Raw genomic sequence first — 19,201 nt, forward strand, 5'->3', positions numbered from 1 at the left:
TCCAGATTGTCTAGCCCTGTGATTCCAGCATCGGTCGTTACTGGTGTTCCCATATTCTGCGGCAGGGGACAGGCTGCTATGTCAGTCGACACTGCCACGTGTCAGGTCCTTTGGCCCCTTGAGCTAGAGCTTGAGCGTGAATGGGGGATTGGGAGGGATATGTTATTTCTGCTAAACCCCACCTAGATTAAGCACTCGTAGGGGATCCCCAGTCCTGGTATGAATGTGTACAAGCTACGATGTGTAGCTCTATGTTCTCCTCAGTCCGTCCCTTCCCCTCCTGCTTTCCCCAGGCTCTCTGTTACATCCAGCTGGCAGCCCTGGGCTCAGACAGCTCGAACGAGGTGGTCCTCTCCGGCATTGGCACTGTGTTACTGGCTCTGTGCTTGCAGTTGGAGTCAGAGATTTTAAGGGCTTAATGACTTTCTGTCAAAGGAGAAGGAAACCTGACCTGCTTCACAACATTTTCTGGCTGCTCTTGGAGCCTGAGTCAGCAGAGGCCCTCCCCCACGCTCCCAGCCCAAAGTCACTGGGACTGGGTAAGCACTTTGATGAATCAGGCCCTCTGGGATGTTTTCTGGAAAAGGGACAGAGACTAGAGCTTGACCTAGATGTCTGAGAACAGGAAGCTCTGGGTGCTTACCCCAGATCCTTTCCCTGATCCGTGCCTCAGTTTACCTTACCGGACCAATTAACCTCTTAGGAATGTGTGGTTGTGAGGGTGTTTGTTAATAGCTTTGAAGACATACATCAAGTGTGTATTACCCAACAGGGAACCAGCTCTGTCGGCTTCTGCTTTAAACATCCGTAGTTTGGAGATCCCTGGGTGGGGGTAGACAGGGCAGCCTACTGCTTGTTCAAAGCCCTTGGGAAGTGTTCCTGTGATGCATTGAGCCCTGGGGGGCTGCACTCAGTCACCTCCTAAACTACCAGTTCTCACCAAACACATGCCATTTCCATACAACCTTGTGCCTAGACCGGGCTCCCCAGAGCTTACATCCTTCTGAAAGGCAAGAGCCTTGCGTGGTCCGCAAGGTCCAGGCTAGAATCAGCAGGGCAGGGCTCTCTCCTGGGATCTGCCATTTAGTCATCGACTGGACCATGGCAAGTCACTCTCCCTGCTTTGTACCTCAGTCCCCTCCCATCTCTGAGATGAGGGTGGCAATGCTTATCCACTATGACTCATGTATGTAAAGCACCATAAAGAGGTGCTGAATGAGTCCCTCTTCTCTGCTGATGAATCAGCACAGAGAGCTATAGGGTGCTACAAGTAGGGCGATGGTATCCCCCCCTTTTGGTTGAGAAGCAAAGCCATTCCATAAGCAAATCTTGATGTCCATCATGTGGATGCCATGTCCAGACCCCCAACCTAGGGACATGTGCTTCTTCCAATCTCCATCAATTCCCATTTCTCCCTGGGAAACCTATGTTGGTCACACAGCCCTGGCACAATATGGGCTCCCTCTCCTGGCTGTGAACGGCTTAGCAGAGTGCTGGAGAAAGCAACAGGTTGGTATCACTCGTGGTGACCTTGAAAGGGCTTTCTATCCAGTCCCTGGAGTGAGGCAGCTGAAGAAACTGGCCAGTTGTAAGGAGGAAAGAGAAGCCCTGTTTAAAGATGGATGGACAGATCCTCAGCTGATGTAAATCAGCCTAGCCCTAGTAGAGTTATGCTGGTTTACAGTAGCTGAACTATAGCAATGAAATGGGTTCAGAGTCTGCCTCTAGAAGCCAGCTAAAAAATAAAGCTAGAAAGGATGCTGGAAAGGCCCAGATCAATGCCGTTGAGTAGAACTACGACCAGGACGAGGATAATTTGCTCTTTATCGGCTGCTGAAGTTGACGGAGAGAATTGACTGCCGCGAGGCGCTGCCCAGTGCTGGAGCGAAGCCTGGTAACGGAGCAGCGTGCAGCTCGCAGAACGTATTGTTTCTTGGGTGCTCCGTGACGTGGGCCGATCAATTCAAAAGAAAACCACAGGCTGCTATCAGCAAGATTGTATGGTGATACCTAATTACAAAGAAGGGCAAATAACTAAAAAAGAAAAGGTTGTAATCATCCTTGGAACTTCCTGCCTCAAGATATTACTGACAAGCAAATAGAGCGTGAGAGTCTAAAGAAGCTAAGATTTCTATATAAGCATCCGTGCTGACACCCGGTAGGATAGAAGGGTCTTGGGCTCTTCCCCCCCTGTGCTTTCAAGCATCACAGGCTGGGAGGCAGTGATCTCTCCCCTCCCTCCATAGGGTTAGCAGTCTCAGGAGGGTTTTGTATCTCCCTCTGACATGTTTGGCTGGGCCCGTGTCTGGACTGTGTGTGTCTTCTGGCAGCAATCGACCCACAGAATTACTTTTCCAAGCGATGCTCAGTGCAGAGAAGCAGCTATGCACAGGTTTTGCAACACAGCTGTTGTCCCCCTGCTAACAGGCGTGTCTCTCCCACTTCCATTTGGGAATGGGGAAGCCCAGGAATTCCTCCCATAGCAGTGGAGCTGATTGAGGGGGAAGCAGGCAAAGAACTGGGGGGTGGGAAAAGCAAGTCACAGTCAGGGTCATTCACCATCCGGCTGCTCTGTGGCCTCTCCTGAAAGCAGAGTTCTTCACACTCTCTTCCCAGGTATCCCCTTCCCATCAGCCTTTCCTGCCCCTGGTTACAAGGGTGGCACCAATCACAGTGCTGTTACCAGGAGCTCAGTTTGGTGTGAAATTATTGCACAGGTTAAACGCCAGAATGAAGTACATTTGCAAGGGATCTATTGCTTAGAAAGTGCCAAAGCATCGCACTAATGTGGTGGTCCACAGTATTATCACCAGCTAGATGGGGCCAGGCCCTCAGTGTAACTCTGTGGATAGACAGGGAGCTCTACTGTTTAACACCCATGGAGGATCTGGCCCTCTGCATGCTAATACCAGCCTGTGTATCTTTAAATTAAGGTCAAGCCTGTGCAGCATTGGAAATCCTCTCTGCATGCAGGGCGAAGGGTTGATCAATCCAAGGACATGGTTTTGCTTGACAGCAGGGATCAAACACAGGGAGGTGCTGGGAGAAGGGTGCTTGCAAAGGCTGGAGGTGAAGGGGGAAGTTGGGGTGGGCACAGCTCCTTGCCTTGGATGCCCTTAGTGGCGTCAGCTGCACTCTGTGACTCAATTGCAGCTGGCAGTGTGAGGAGACAGCAGCGATGCCAGCCGGTGGCCTCGTCACAGCCAACATGCTAATTAGGAGCCTGATGGTGTCCTGGCTGGCCTAACAAACAGCTTTGCTAGAGTGAAACCTCACCACACGGATAGACCCACGCACCCAGTATGTGCCCTGCTGGGTTGCCCACTTCAGCCTTCGGGGTGCAGGGCCACTTCGAAACACAGCCACATAAAAAATGGGCACCTCCTCCCCCTGGTCCTGGGGAAGCATCAGAGCTGTGCCTGCAGGTCCAAGCCCTGCAGAGCCAGCCCTGTGCCCTGAGTTGACGCCTGTGCCCCCTTTACTCACACCCACAGGCTTGTCCACTGAGCCTCACTCTGCCATGCTTCTGTGCGCCTGGACAGACATGAGAGTCATCGGGACAACATCACAAGGCCTTCAGTTTGCATGGAGGACCTGGCTCCACCTGCTGTGACTCAGGGAGGCTAAAGCCAGAAGAGAGGTGTGGGCCATCCTGCTCTATCTCCAGGGCAGGGTTGCCCCCTGCCTCTCACAACCCAGGGCGCACCTGCATATTTGACAGGTGTGATGGGACTCTTGCCTCATCATGAGTCCTGTATGTCACCCCGGCTCCATATGTCACCCTGGCTCCGTATGTCACCATGTCTCCCTTTGGGCTTGGAGATGATCCTCCAAGCCCAAAGGATGGTAATCCCAGCACGGATCAAAGGGGGCAAGAGGGCGCAAAGGCCCCCATGGCTCACCAAAAGCATCTGGACATGTCTCCAAGCTAAAAAAGAGGCGTACACCCAATGGAAGGGAGGGGCCATCACCAGGGAGGACTACACCTCTGTTGCTTGGGGCTGCAGGGGGGCGGTCAGGAAGGCCAAGGTGGATATGGGACTGGGACTAGTGACCCAGATCAAGGACAACAAGAAGTCCTTTTTTAAATACATAGCGGGTAAAAAGAAGGTACCGGGTAACGGGGGGCCTCTGCAGGACACACTAGGAAATCTGATCATCGTACCAGACAGCAAAGCTAACCTATTTAACAATTTCTTTGCCTCCATTTTTCTGAGCGGGGACTGGGTCACCCCCCACCGGGACCCCCACAGGCCCCAGGGGAGGCGCACCCAGGCCCAGGGTCAGTGAGGACCTAGTCAGGGAACTTCCTGGAAGGACTGGGCGTATTTAAATCAGCTGGTCCTGACGATCTCCACCCCAGAGTGCTGAGGGAAGTAGCAGAGGTCATTGCGGGACCCCTGGCACAGCTTTACGAGCACTCGTGGTGCTCTGGTGTGGTGCCACAGGACTGGAAAAGGGCCAACGTGGCTCCCATTTTCAAAAAAGGGAGGAAGGAGGACCCAGGAAACTATAGGCCAGTTAGTCTTACCTCGATCCTGGGTAAGCATTTTGAGAGAATTATCCTGGCGCATGTCCGCGAGGGGCAGCAGGGGAGGTTATACTTAGGGGCAACCAGCATGGGTTCATTCGAGGCAGGTCCTGTCAGACCAACCTGGTGGCCTTCTATGACCAGGTCATAAAATCCCTGGATGCAGGTGTCGCGGTGGACAGTCTTTCTGGACTTTAGGAAGGCCTTCGACACTGTCTCTCAACCCATTCTCATTAAAAAAACTAGGGGACAGTGGCGTCGACACCTACACGTTCAATTGGGTCACTAAACTGGCTGGAGGGCCGCACCCAGAGAGTGGTGGTGGACGGGTCCTATTTGACGTGGAGGGATGTGGGCAGTGGGGTCCCCCAGGGCTCGGTCCTCGGGCCCGCACTGTTCAACGTCTTCATCAGCAACTTGGACGGGGGTGTAAAAAGCACCCTGTTCAAATTTGCAGATGACACTAAGATGTGAGGGGATGTGGGCATGCTAGAAGGGAGGAATAGGCTGCAATCAGACCTAGACAGGTTATAGGGGTGGGTGGATGAGAACAGGATGGGTTTCAACACTGACAAGTGCAAGGTGCTGCACCTGGGAGGAAGAACCAGCAGCACACCTACAGGCTGGGGAACTCCCTTCTTATCAGGGCAGAGGCAGAAAAGGATCGTGGAGTCATTATTGATGCCAAAATGAACATAGGCCGACCATGTGGGGACGCAGTCAGGAAGGCCAACTGTACCTTGTCGTGCATCCACAGATGCATCTCAAGCAGGTCCAAGGAGGTGATCCTCCCCCTCTGCGCGGCACTGTTCAGGCCGCAGGTGGAGTATTGCGTCCAGTTCTGGGAGCCGCACTTCAGGAGGGATGTGGCCAGCATGGAGAGGGTCCAGAGGAGGCCACCCGCATGATCAGAGGGCAGCAGGGCAAGCCCTACGAGGAGAGGCTATGGGACCTGAACCTGTTCAGCCTCCACAAGAGAAGTCTGAGGGGAGATCTAGTGGCCATTTACAAACTAGTCAGGGGGGACCAGCAGGCATTGGGGGAGTCCCTGTTCCCCCGAGCACTACCGGGAGTGACTAGAAATAACGGTCACAAGCTGGCAGAGGGTAGATTCAGACTGGACATCAGGAGGTGCTACTTCACTGTCAGGGCAGCTAGGATCTGGAACCAACTTCCAAGCAAAGTGGTGCTTGGGCCCCTGGGGGTCTTTAAGAGGAAGCTAGATGAACACCTTGCTGGGGTCGTTTGACCCCAGTACTCTTTCCTGCCATGGCAGGGGGTCGGACTTGATGATCTGCTCAGGTCCCTTCCGACCCTACCTACCAACTATAAAACTATGAAACCTCCAGGGATGACGACTGCACCACCTCTGCTGGGAGTGTATTCCAGATTCTAGTTACCCTTATGGAAACAAAGTTTTTCCTTATGTCTAGCCTAAATTTGTCCTCGGCTAACTTGTGCCCATTGGATCTCATCCTCCCGAGGGGTGCCTTTCTGAAGAGTTGCTCCACTTGATCTTGGTGTTGACTCCCTGACATACTTGTAGGCGGCTACCAAGTCACCTCCCAGTCTTCTCTTACCTAGACTGAACAAACCCAGTTCCCAGAGTCTCTCATATCTAGCCCCTGATTATGCAGGTGGACTCTCTCGAGCTTATATGTGGCCCATATTCTGCCTTCAGACAAATGCTGGGGTTGTTCTATATTAAGGTCCTATGTCCTAGGTCCTATGAAGGGGCTGGGGGTATTCTCTGAACACATTAGCCCAGCAAGTTGATGGCGCAGCCAGACAGAACCAGGAGTCCTGGCTCAGTGACCGCTCTGCCTTGCTCCCTTCTCTGACACGAACAGGCAGGTAGGCGACAACCCCAGCGACAAGGCTCCTGCTCACACCTCTGCTGCGTTTATCCTCCTGCCCCTTCTAGGTAAGAAATACTGGAGGCTCCAAGCCCTCTCTCAACCGCTCCTGTGCCCAGACTGCCAGGGGCACTGGGCAGATACATAGTGGGGTCAGGGGGCTCCGGTGCCAAGGCAAAGCAACAGGGCAGTACTTGGTCGTAGTGGGGATGGGAGAGCCAGAGGCTGTAGGGACTCAGTCTCATGGCAGACAGAGGTTTTCCCGTCAGCTGCTATTCACAGCATCACTGAGACGTTCCCCAAAAGACAACACCCCCTTTGCACTTTGGGTTTATTGAGGAGCTGGGGGCCTGGGAGCAAAGCTGACCCTCTCCTTGCAGAGCTGCCAAAGACAGACTCTGGGTACAGGCTTTCTGCCCCGCAGGCCTGGGCCGTACGGCCTGCCAAATGCACGTCAGCTAAGGGGACCTTTCTCCCCACTGCCACCCCAGCCTCGGAGCTGCAGTGTGCTCACCCATGCCTTGGGTTCCCCACCTGCAAAACTAACAGCTCTTCTAAGGGGAGGGAGGGGGAATCCAGGGTGATGAAGTTGAGCTAAGGGATGGGTTGGAGACCGCCAGGGAACGAGCGGCCCCCACCCACTGTGCAGCTAAAGAGCAGGTTGGAGACCACCGAGGGACGAGCTGCCCCCACCCACCGTGCAGGCAGTGGGCAGCCCAGCACCGGGATGGGAAGGGTGCTCTGTGCCTGCCTGGCGGTTCCCTGCCAGAACCGTAGGAGGGAGCAGGACTGGACTAGCAGGGCGATTGCAAATAGGGACAGAGGCACCTTGCTGCTGCCGCAGGCCGGGGCGTTGGCCTGGGTGGGAATGGCACTGTGCACCTGCAGACTCCCCTGCCAGCGTGCACCTGAGCCAAAGGCCTCCCCACCTCTGCTGCACCATGCATTAACTCTGCACGTGCTGGCACGTTTTTTTGATGGAGGGAGAAAAATCTAGAGCTTCCCCCTAGGTCTCTTCTCTTCTTGTGGCTGAACACAGCCTAACATTGAACATGCTTGGTTAGGGCTGCCTCTGCCTCTAATTGTTCTGCAATGTGTAATCACGGGCAGGGACCCCACCCACACATGATTACTCACCCTATCGCATGGGAGGGCTCCTTGCTATTTGCTGTTCTTCAGAAATGGACAATAAAGCCTTGGCCCTAATCAGCCTTTACCAGGTGTCTCCAGGGAGTTCCTCATCTCCTGGCAAGGTCTGGGAGCACCGTTGTGCGTCACAGCTCGTCAAAGAGCCGGAAACTGAGGTGCAGGGAGGCAAAGTGACCTGCCAAGCAAGCTGGGGGCAGAGCTGGGAATGATACCCAGAAGTCCCCATCACCTCCGTCCTGGGCTCATGGCACTATGCTGCACTGCCACCGCTCTGGAGGCCCTTAGTTGGGTGTTCCCATGCTCTGGTCTCAGTGGAGGCAGGATGTGTGCAAGCTACCAGGGGGGCGCACACATGCAGATGCACACTTGCGTGTGCTGGCAATTTCCAAGGAGCTAGTAAAATCAGGCCTGAGTCTGTGGTTCAAGGCCCCTCAGTCCTGCAAGGGTGACAGCGCAGTGCCAACAGTGTGCTATCCTGTCACAGCAACTCTGGCTGTCTCCTTAGTGCCTTTGCTCTGTGCACCTGCCCGGCCCTTCCTGAGAAGCTGGATGAGCCCATGCAAGATAGAGGCCTCCCTTTGATGAGGCTAGGGCTCCCCATGCCAGGGGGAGAGAATCTGCTTTAGGGCAGAGCCTACCTGGGAAGAGAAGTATAGGGGTGCCCAGGGGCCATGTTGCCCTCTAGCCATGCCCACGGCTCAGCCAGCACCAGCAGCCCTCTTCACACTGGGGAAGGAGTGAGGCCAGGGCTTGCTGGGTGGCGGAAGAGACGTTCCAGCCACCTCAGCCTCTGGTGACGGCCTCTGCATTGCTAGGTGGGGGGAGGCGGCAGACTGCAAGTCTCCTGAGTGATGTCCACTGAGGGAGGCTAGAAACATTGCCAAAGGAAAAGGCACGCTGGGCAGGGAAGCTGCCTTGTGAGGCAGCAGGGGCTGCAGAGCCCATGGCCAGGTGCCGTGGGTATTTCCACCTGCCTGTTATTTACCTCCCTGGCTGGAATCCACCCTGCAAACTTCCTCCCTGGGCAGCGCAGATAAGGGAAGGTACACAGGGCACTGAGAGCTGGGCCATCCCTTTGTGCTCTCAGGTTTGCACGAAGGGCAGCTCCACCCTTGAGTTCAACCTTGCAGCTCCAAGGGACAGCCCATTTGGGGCAAAGGCTAAGTGGCTCACCTGTGGTCATACAGGACATCAGTGGCAAAGTCAGGTATGGAGCTCCCCCTGCCTGATTCCTGTGCCCTGCTATAGCCACTACTCCCTACTCTGCTCCCAAGGCTGGAACCAGAACCGAGGGGTCCAACAGGCCTGGTCTAACTACTAGTTCCCGCCCCACATGCAGGGCCTGGCCCCTACTCCAGCCCCTATGCCGTACTGCCTTGCAATTCATTTGTTAAGCCCTTTGCAGCTGAATGAGTTGAAAGACATATGGTTCTTTGGAGTGATGACTATAACCAGCACTTCCTGCTACTCCATCCATTGCAAAGGACATTCAGCCTAATTGTGTCCTTGCCCTGGTCGAGAGATGCACACAAGGGGACGAGTGTGCCAGTGTGAGTCAATCCAGGGCAGCCCAAGGATCGTGCCATTGTGTGACCGGCTCCAAGGAGCTGCAGCAGCTGGAGAGAGAGGCTGATACAATCCACACATCTCAGGACCCTCCCTGCACCAGACTGGTGCTCTAAACAGCCCATCCACCTCCCCCCACCCAGAAATCCCAGAGGGGTCCACAGGTCACTGGGAGGCAGCAGGTCACAGTTAAACAGCTCTCAGCCATAAAGCCTTTAACCACATTCTGGTTAGTTATTTCGGCTTCCGCACTGGGGGCTCCTGCTACTTCCTCCCACAAGGAAGAGAAGATGGGGTAGGATTTCTGTCCCTGAGCCCCTTGGCAGGATGGTTATACAACACGGGTTGTAGGAACAGTGTGCTGATAACCCTGCCTACTGTACTGTCCCAGCATAGAAAATATAGCATGCCATACTACCATCTGTGTCTGGAAAATACTACCATGCCCGGTTTCTGTCTTTCTCTGCCTGCAAACTACAGCATGTAACTCGCTGTACCCCTTCATATCTACAAGGTACAGTGCGCTGCACGTTCTACCACTCCCCACCTGCAAAGTACAGCGTGCAGCACGCTGTAGGCCCCCCGCCCGCATGGGTAGAGTATGCCGCTCTGTACAGATCCCTGCTTCCACTGGTGCTGCCTGTCACATGCATTTTCATCTGCTGCCCTTCAACTCACCTGGGAACAGAGAAGTCCCATGCTGCCTCCCCCCCCGGCGCAGATGAGGTGCTTGGTTGATGATGTTCTGGAGGTGCTTGCAGACTGGGACAGGGATGGGGAAAGTGGCTGCCCCTTCCTGCCTGGGTCACAGCCCCTCCTTGATCATAAGCAGAGATGAGCCAGGAAAGTCTTGGCTGGACAATGCTAAGCTAGGCAGAAGACAGCAGAGGCCTTACAAATGTCCCAGCGTGGCTCCCTTACACCTGCAAAGCAAGGGCAATGGGCAGACAACCAGCCCTGCTGCAGCTCCCAAGCTATGAACCAATGCACACACCAGCTATGAACCAAGGATGGGTCCAAACCATGTCCATCCGCAGTCCAGCCCCCACCTCAGATGCCTGGACGCTCAGCATCTCTTCCCAGAGCCCTCTGGGCGGGCGAGGCCTCAGTGTGGATGGGCAGCACTGGAGGCTCAGCTGTGATGCCATCATTGGAAGGGCAAGATCCTGAGTGCTCATGTCTCAGGACCCCTGGAGCTGCAAGCAAAGTGCGGGGACAGCAGGCTTTCCCTGGCAGTTCCCAGTCACCTATTGAGAGAGATGGGAGCAGGGACACTGTCATTTATACTACAGCACCATCCAAGCAGGGCACCCCGAGTGCTAAGCACATGCACAGTGAGAAAGTCCTGCCCCAAAGAATTTCTCCTCTGAACAGACAAGGCAAAGGAGGGGGAGAAGGGGAGAGACTGAGGCACAGAGCAGTGCAGTGTGATGCCCAGTGCCAGACAGCAGTTCAGTGGCAGAGCTGGCTGCAGTACCCAGGTTACCTGAGTCCCAGCCTGGGGGACGAGTGGGGGCTCTTGGCGAGTTGTGGGGCTGCAAACTGTGAGTGCTGCTGACCCAGATTCTCCCCCCGCCTCTCAGTCCAGGTGCCTCAGTCCAAGTGGAGCAGAGGACACTGCAGCTGAACAGGAAAGGCTCAGCAGAGGGGTGTGAGGGCACTGCCATACCCGCTCTGAGCTGCACTAAGCCCAAGCTGCCCTCATGGGCATGATCATTTTGTACAGCCCAGTCTTGTGTCCCAGTGAGGCACCAGTCAAGGCTGCATCAGCCTGAATCTCAAATCCACTCCACTACACCAAACCCTGCTCCCTGCATATACCTGACTCACACTGGGCAAGCCCAAAGCCTGCTGAAAGCAGTTGAGAAATGGCCAATGAGGTGAAAATGGTGGTTAGATGGCACAGGACAAAAAAGACCTCCTGGGTTCTCTCTCTTGACCTGAGTGAGGACACCTCCTGCCTACGCCTGCCTCGGTTTTCCCGTCTGTAAAAATGGGCTTAATAATGCTGCCCAAGTGTCTCTTGGGGGCTCAGTTAATGCATGTAAAGCTTCCCTGAACCTCCCTGATATAATGGAAGCTGCTAGAGAACAGTATTACAAGGGACAAGCAACTATTCAATAATTTATTTTAAAGGTAGATCAAAGCTTTGGCAGCTCATGGAGAAGCAAGGTCTGCTCAGGTCAGGCTCGTGGCTCCATAGAACCACCCATCTCCCAGCTCTGTCCCCATGCCAAGCAATCAGCCGCAGACTTCGTGGAGGTGACTCATGGGCACACAGGGAGCAGCTCTGTTGAGTAAGAGGGTGACATGTCCTCACCTTGGCCAGTTGAGACAGAGATCATCCCAAGGTGGATGCCGGCATTGCTGTATGCAGGGAATATTCAGGCTTGGGGTCCCGGGTACAGACACAGGCCATGGACTGTAACATCACAGACTTGCCCAGAGACCCCAGGAGTGGCTGGGTATAGGGCACTGGCACCAGGTATCAGCTGCCTTTACATCATGGGCTCCCAGACATTCTCCTTCCCTAAGGCCTTGGGGAGCTGATCTGCTCCTTTGACAGCAGCTCAGCTCTGAGATGGAGGAACACAGCTGTTTCCCCCTCCAAGGGCTTGGCCAGTAGATCTAAGAAGCAGCCTAATTCTGTCCCCCAAGGCAGATTGTTCTGTCCCGTGCTGAGATCAGGCCTTATTTTGCTTGGGATGCAAGTTTTAACACCCTGTAAGGTGGGGCAGGGAGCAGAGGAGAGCACACAGCCCCGGACCCCCTGCAGGCCTCTTTCTGCAGCTCGCACTGGTACCCAGAGCCTCAGGAGAACAAAGTCAAAGAAGATTCCCTACCCCACACCATCCCACTATATACCCCTGCTTCTTGCAAAGCAGAGCTACACAGAGCCCCTTAGTGCTGGGGGAGGGCTGCCGGATGCAGCCCCTGCATACTGGAGATGCGCTGTTGTGGAGGGGGGGAGGCTGGAGATCACAGCAGCACAAAGCTGCCTGCCCTGCACATTCCTTTCCCAGCCATAAAAGGTGGCTTTCCGGCTGGCATGCACCGACTTGCTCAGCTGCTCAGGGAGGAAGCCGGTGAGAGGTGTTTTACTCTGCCATTATCCATGACTCACTCCAGACTCTACCTTCTACTTCCAGGGTGGGCAGCTTCAGAAGGGAGCTGGTGTGGAGGATGCATAGCACTGCCCCTCATCTGAGAGAAGGAGTCGGAAGTGGGGCACAATCTGAAGCCCCCAGGGGGACCTGGGCCACCACCGTGTTACAGGAATGATCAGCCTCCAGCCCTGCACTCACAACATCATACAGGTCCCTGAGGCAGCAGCTGTGAGTGTGGCGGGTGAGCCCCACGGGAAGGCCACTCTCATGGTGAGGTGCTGAGATTCAGGGCCCTGAGATTCAATTCCCAGCTGTGCCACTGACTCCCTTGGCAGCCTGTGTCAAGTCACTTAGCAGAAGATGTTCAGGACTGGTGTCCCTAGCAGCTGTAGGGTGTAGGGCCCTGTCTGGTCTGTCGGTGGAGAACAGGGGTCATGATAATCCCCTCCCTCACCAGGGCCTGGAGAGGCCGCACCTCTTAGCATATGTGACCTGCTCAGAAACGCCAGTGATCCCGTCTGCACACTCCGAAGCAGGCTCAGCCTCTTGCTCTGTCCAGCTCGCTGCGTCTGGGCTACCTCGAGGCCTCCCGGTGCATGGGTAATACTAATAGCAAGGTGGGTCATATTCAGACTGACACAGAGCACCAGGCGTGACTGGCTTGTTTGGGGCACGTGGAACGTGACTGGTCTGGATCACTGAATAATGCCCTGCCTTTATGCTCCATCAGCTGGGAACTGATTTCCCTCAAGCTCAGAAGAAAAGCACCTGCCTTTGCTAAGCCCATCCATACAATATCATCTCAGCCATCCACCTCAACCCTAGCCTCCCAAGGGGAGGAGGGATATAGGGATCTCTTGGCCTCTTCATGTCTAGCTTTGCCACAAGTGCAGCCAAGATCCTCCAAAGACCCCGGCATCAATCTGCAACCAGAGAGCTCAGCACCTGAGCTGCTCCTGGCAAGCTGTCCTCCTCAGCTGGGCCGAGCACTTGTTACACGCACACAGGTTGCTCATGGTCCCACGTGCATTTGCAGGTACAATCCAGGCGGATTTGTTTTAAAGGGCACCCTGGCTACTTTCAGATGGATGGCTGCATGCCAAACTCTTGAGGGTGGCAGGGCAGGGGGTGTGGGACACCCCCCAGCCTCTCCCCACCCTGCCACCCTCAAGAGTTTTGCATTCGCTGCATGGAAAAGCTGGGCACCGATGCACTGTTTTCTTGCTGAAGTCATTCGAGTCTCGGGATCTGGGAAGCAAATCCGTGCCCAGAGCACATCCTCTGCAGGCAGATGATGCAAAGCCCTGAGAGGCAAGTTTCAGAATGCAGATCCCAACATGTCCTGTAGTACGACCAAGCTGTCCTAATAATCGTCTCATGTTAAGGAGCGTCTGTAGGTGCTTAATTACTGTGCACCTGTAGCGATCTGTTCAGGCTTCAGTTCTGCCAGAGACGGGAGCTTCGGCGTGATGTGCAGTGTGTCTCTAGCAGCCCCCTTTCAGGGAGGACAAGGCACCTCGTACCCAAAGCACGGGGCTAGGCATGAGGCAGAGCTGGCTGTGGGTCAGGGGGAGGGAAGGCTAGCAGTTAGATTGCTGTTCTGAGAGGTGGGAGATCCAAATTCAAGGCCCTTTTCTACTAGACTCCTTGTCTGCCTTTAGGCGAGTCACTTAGTTTTTATGTTTATGGGTGAAATGAGGCCGTGGCACCTCCCTTTTTTTTATAACCATTAACTTATTAGAGATTACGAGCATCACTGAATGGCGCCAGTGCTTATGTCAAGGCAGCACAGCTCATCCCAGCCTGTGAATTTGGACCTCCAGCCACAGATTCAAAGTACCCCCTCGCCCCTCGTCTCTTGTCAACCAGAGCCAGAACAATCTTCCCTGTCCTGCCGCCCCCAAGAGAACCCATCCCCTCCCAGTGTTTCCATCTCCACGGGGACTTCGGCAGCCCCCGACCAGGCTCCCCTCCATGGTGCACGTGTGCTGGAGGGACCAAGTGCTTTCCCTGGGGAAGAATTCCTCTCTGGGTCAGGGGCTGGGCACACCGAGAACCACACGCAGCAGCCTTGATAAGGGGCAGAGCCACCGGGGAGATAAGGGGAGATGAACACCAGAGTGGAAGCTCGGTGGAGGGGGAGTGCTGTCAGCTGCACAGCCTTTGCTCCGAAGTTTATTGGGGAAAGCAATAACGGGCGATCGATACCAGCGGGAAGGCGGCTGTCGCCTCTAACAACCAGATCCTGCAGGGCCCGCTCAGGCACTGCTCCAACTGGCAGCAGGAGGGATTCAGCTGGGCACCTCGCTGGAGCCAGCTCACAGAACAGAATGGCACGGCTCTCTGCCTCCATCCTTCTTTCTTCATCCCCTCCATGCCCCTTGCTCCATTGCTGTCAGATTAGCATCACACTCGCTCTTGGCAAGCAGGGATTTCCCAGATTCCCCGAGGGCTCTGCACCTGCAGCTGAGGACTGGATTTCCCAGAGATTTCAGCTCTCATTTAAGGTCCTGAAGGGTTCAAAGGATCCCAGCCCCCAACAAGCTGAATATGATGCTCACAGTATTCCTGCCTGGCTCTACCTGCAATGTTTCCTTAGGAGAGCGCCGAGTGTTTATAAGGGAGGTCAGCATCATTATCCCCCATTTAGAGATGGGAAGACCGAGGCACAGAGACAGGGAGCAATCACCCAGAGGGTAGTAATTGATGGAAGTCACTCATCGTGGTGTCCTGTGACCAGTGGGGTCCCCCAGGGCTCTGTCCTTGGACCCATACTGTTCAACATCTTCATTAATGATGTGGACACTGGAGTCAGAAGCGGACTGGCCAAGTTCGCCGATGACACCAAACTTTGGGGCAAAGCATCCACACCAGAAGACAGGCGGGTGATCCAGGCTGACCTGGACAGGCTCAGCAAGTGGGCAGATGAGAATCTGATGGTGTTCAACGCCGATAAATGCAAGGTTCTCCACCTTGGGAAAAAAAACCCGCAGCATCCTTATAGGCTCGGCAGTGCTATGTTGGTTAGCACTATGGAAGAAAGAGACTTGGGGGTCATCATTGACCACAAGATGAACATGAGCCTGCAATGCGATGCTGCGGCTAGTAAAGCGACCAAAACGCTGGCTTGCATCCATAGATGCTTCTCAAGCAAATCCCGGGACGTCATTCTCCCCCTGTACTCGGCCTTAGTGAGGCCGCAGCTGGAGTACTGCGTCCAGTTTTGGGCTCCACAATTCAAAAAGGATGTGGAGAAGCTTGAGAGAGTCCAGAGAAGAGCCACGCGCATGATCAGAGGTCAGGGAAGCAGACCCTACGATGACAGGCTGAGAGCCCTGGGGCTCTTTAGCCTGGAAAAGCGAAGGCTCAGGGGTGATCTGATGGCCACCTACAAGTTTATCAGGGGTGACCACCAGTATCTGGGGGAACGTTTGTTCACCAGAGCACCCCAAGGGATGACGAGGACGAATGGTCACAAACTGCTACAAGATCGTTTCAGGCTGGACATAAGGAAGAATTTCTTTACTGTCCGAGCCCCCAAGGTCTGGAACAGCCTGCCACCGGAGGTTGTTCAAGCGCCTTCATTGAACACCTTCAAGATGAAACTGGATGCTTATCTTGCTGGGATCCTATGACCCCAGCTGACTTCCTGCCCTTTGGGCGGGGGGCTGGACTCGATGATCTTCCGAGGTCCCTTCCAGCCCTAATGTCTATGAAATCTATGAAATCACCATGATCACCTAACAGGCCAGAGGCCAAGCTGAGAACAGGCCCCAGATCTCACCAGACAAAGCGCTAGGTACAGCTATGTACTTCCATGGCAGAAATTCATGCCCCGCTGCCAAAAGCAGCTTTGCATTTGACCCAGAGCTGGAAAAGCAAATCACTCAGGCAAGCTGGGGCTGGAGCTCAGGGGTGCCATGCTCCAGGCCTGGGATCAGACCACTACGCCATTCTTATGGTGTCTTCATGCAGTAGCTCACCCCCACCCTGTCCCTGGGTGACCCTACCTGCAAATTGCTTCATGGTCCCCAGGAAGAGCCTACAGGATGTTCTCAGCACGGGACACGGTTTGTGTGCAGTGCAGGCATGTTGGATGTGCTGTGCTTCCAGTGTATTAACCAGCATGCGAAGTACTCCCCAATTGCTGCTACCTGTTCATGCACTGCAGTACTACCCTCGAGTCCCCAGTCATAAGCAGGGCTTGGTCCTGCCAAGCATTGTGTGCATGGGGTAGCAGTCTCCCATGACCCGCTACTTTCCAGGTGTGCACTGCACCATCTCCCTGCTGCCCCATTTTCTCAGGGTGGGTATGGCCAGGAGGCAATACAGCAGGGATACCTCTCACCACTTCACAGGCTGGCACCAATTTCTCTTGAACTGCCTCCGTAAGGAGCAGTGCTGGAGACATCCTCCCACTGTGAAGGAGCGCTGTGAAAGCCTACTCTCGGGGAGAGCCAGAGGGCCATTGCCTCAGCAGAGGTAAAGGAAGTAGCTGCACTGACTTCAATGAAAGTACAACTTGCACAACCTGCAGAGCTGGCCCAGGGTGGCAGAGAGCACTGGGAGGGAGTGAAGTCCATCCCCACTCTACACGTCAAGGATCGGAGGTCATTCCTGGACGCCAAATCACCTGCAATGATGGGGAGTGGGGGCACAAGGCTTGCACCCTTTTGAGGCCCAGAGACAGAGCAGCAGGTATAACTCTGATGCTGCCAGCCCTGCTTCAGGCCCAGGGCAGAAAACCCTCCCCCAATCCCCTCTGTTTGCATCACAGGAGAGCAAACCACCCACGGACCATGTGCCGGCACTTTGGTCAAGGCAACGAGAGGATCCCCAAGCCAGCCCCGCCTGCCAACCCAGCAGCCCACGTGCTGCTGGGTGTTGTGAAAGCAGCTGGTTATCGGCCCTACAGCGCAAGAGCACAAAGCAAGCGGCTTCCAGGAAAGGAAGGAAGTGTTGGGTCACCCAGTCCGCTACCACCCTTTTCCAGCAAACAAGCCAGGCATGCTGATAACAAGGCCGATGCTATGTGCTGCAGAGGAATGTGTGTCAATAGGGAAACTATGTGACCCAGCAACGTGCTCTGAGCCATCGCGTTTACTAACACTTCCTCTCCCGTAAAGGGCTAGCAGGACCCACCGGGCAGAAGCGAGAGTAAACACGGCACAGTCCAGAGAGATTTGATCTGCCCTGCTGGACCCAGGGGCACCCCAAAACAAAAGGGTGCCTAGATCCCTTCCACTCACACTGGGCCTGATTTCCTCCCACTTGCCCTGGTGTAAATCAGGGGTAACTCTGCTAAAGCATCTACCAGGCACACTCCCTGTGAGGCCCCCGTGCCCGCAGCCTGGGCATCAGGAACAGCACAAACAAGGCTCAAATTGAAGACTTCAGGATAAGAGTTGGATTCCCTGTTGGAATAAACCCTACCCAGGCTGAAAGGAAATGGGCCAGGGGTGGCAAGAGCCAGTTGCATGCCAGGCTCTGCAGAAATGAGTGAATAATTCCAGCAAAACAAAGAAGATTCGTGTGTTTATTTGCAAAGTGTCAACAGGGCAGCGGGATCTTACACGTCAGTCGAGCTCCTCCCACACTCTCACAGCCACGCTCGGCACTTGTTGGCTTTTTCTTTTGTCCTCGATTCCAGGAAAGCAGCCTGGGTCTGGGTGCTGGACTCGCTGTAGGAAGAGATGGCCCCAAAGCGGAGCTCCTGCAGCCTGAGTCTGCTCTCACCTCCATCTCTACCAGCCTCACTCAGTTTAATTCAGCAGAGTTGCTCTTGACTTGCATGAGTGGGAGGGGAATCAAGTGCTTAGACTGAAGTCAAGTCTTAAGATCTGGGGCTGCTGGATTTGCAGTTCTGGTTCACCCCTACCCCCCCAAAGGATTGAGCTGCTGGAGGGTCTGATGAACAAGGAGAGATTCACTGAGGGGAACCCACAAATATGAAGGACCTGGACCCCAGGGTGGGAGATGGGCCACTGCTTGGTGTGGAGCATGAGGCTGAAGACCCAGAGGTCTGAGTGAGAAGAGATGGGAACCCTCTTAGTGAGGGGGTCATGAGCCGGCCAGCTCCTAGCTGTTGCAAGCTGGTGTGAGATTGCAATAGAGCAACACCAGCTGAGAGCATGTGAGCACCCGACCTTAGCACTGAGATGATCCAGTGGGTCTCTTCCATTACTGGTTTCCGTGCATAATAATGACATGATTATATGATTTGGAAATAAAGTGAGGATTAATCGTTCATCTCATTAGTCCCTGCTTTACCATCTGCCTTACATATGTGCTGGAATCCCTGGTAATGCCACACAGCTAAGGACAGCCCAGATACACAGCAAAAGCGAGGGAGAGAGCTACAGACACTGCCTGGCAAGGCTGTTAGGAGATCTCCCTCCCATCAGAGAGAAAATCTTAACAGGTTTTCAGCCAAGGCTTGGGATGAAAGCAGCCCTCCAGCACCCTGCTCCAAGCTGGTTTGCCTGGGAGAGTTGCCAGTGCCAAAGAGCTGCCCACTTTGCTCCACAGAGAGTGACCCAGCTGCCTTCATGCAGATCTGACCAGGCTGCACTGGCGCCTTTATGCTGAGACTGTTGTGTGGATTGATGCATTGGCCTAACGAGTCTGCCATTGCTTGTGTGTGGTGGGGTGGGTACCAGACATGCGCAGAAAAGATACAGAGGTTTATCCAGGCAGTCCCACACCCTGGATGGTAGCGGTGCACAGACAAGGGGCGGTGGGCAGAGTGGTGCTGCCTATGGAGCAGCCATTGAAACGCTGATTTTCAACAGCAAAAAAAAAAAAAAAAAAGGAGGTAATATCCCCTGCCGGACCAGTAAACCCCCAGCCAGTGCTCATGCACTGCATGCCACCACCACCAAGGACACCAAGTGCCACTGCTGCTGCTTTGCCCTCCCCTGCTGGAGCTGGAGCTGCTGCAGGGTGAAGGGGAGGGAGGAGACAGGAGGGTGAAGCACCCCACAGCTCCATTC

The sequence above is a fragment of the Alligator mississippiensis genome, chromosome 14 (assembly GCF_030867095.1).
Source record: "Alligator mississippiensis isolate rAllMis1 chromosome 14, rAllMis1, whole genome shotgun sequence".
Lineage (NCBI taxonomy): Eukaryota > Metazoa > Chordata > Crocodylia > Alligatoridae > Alligator > Alligator mississippiensis.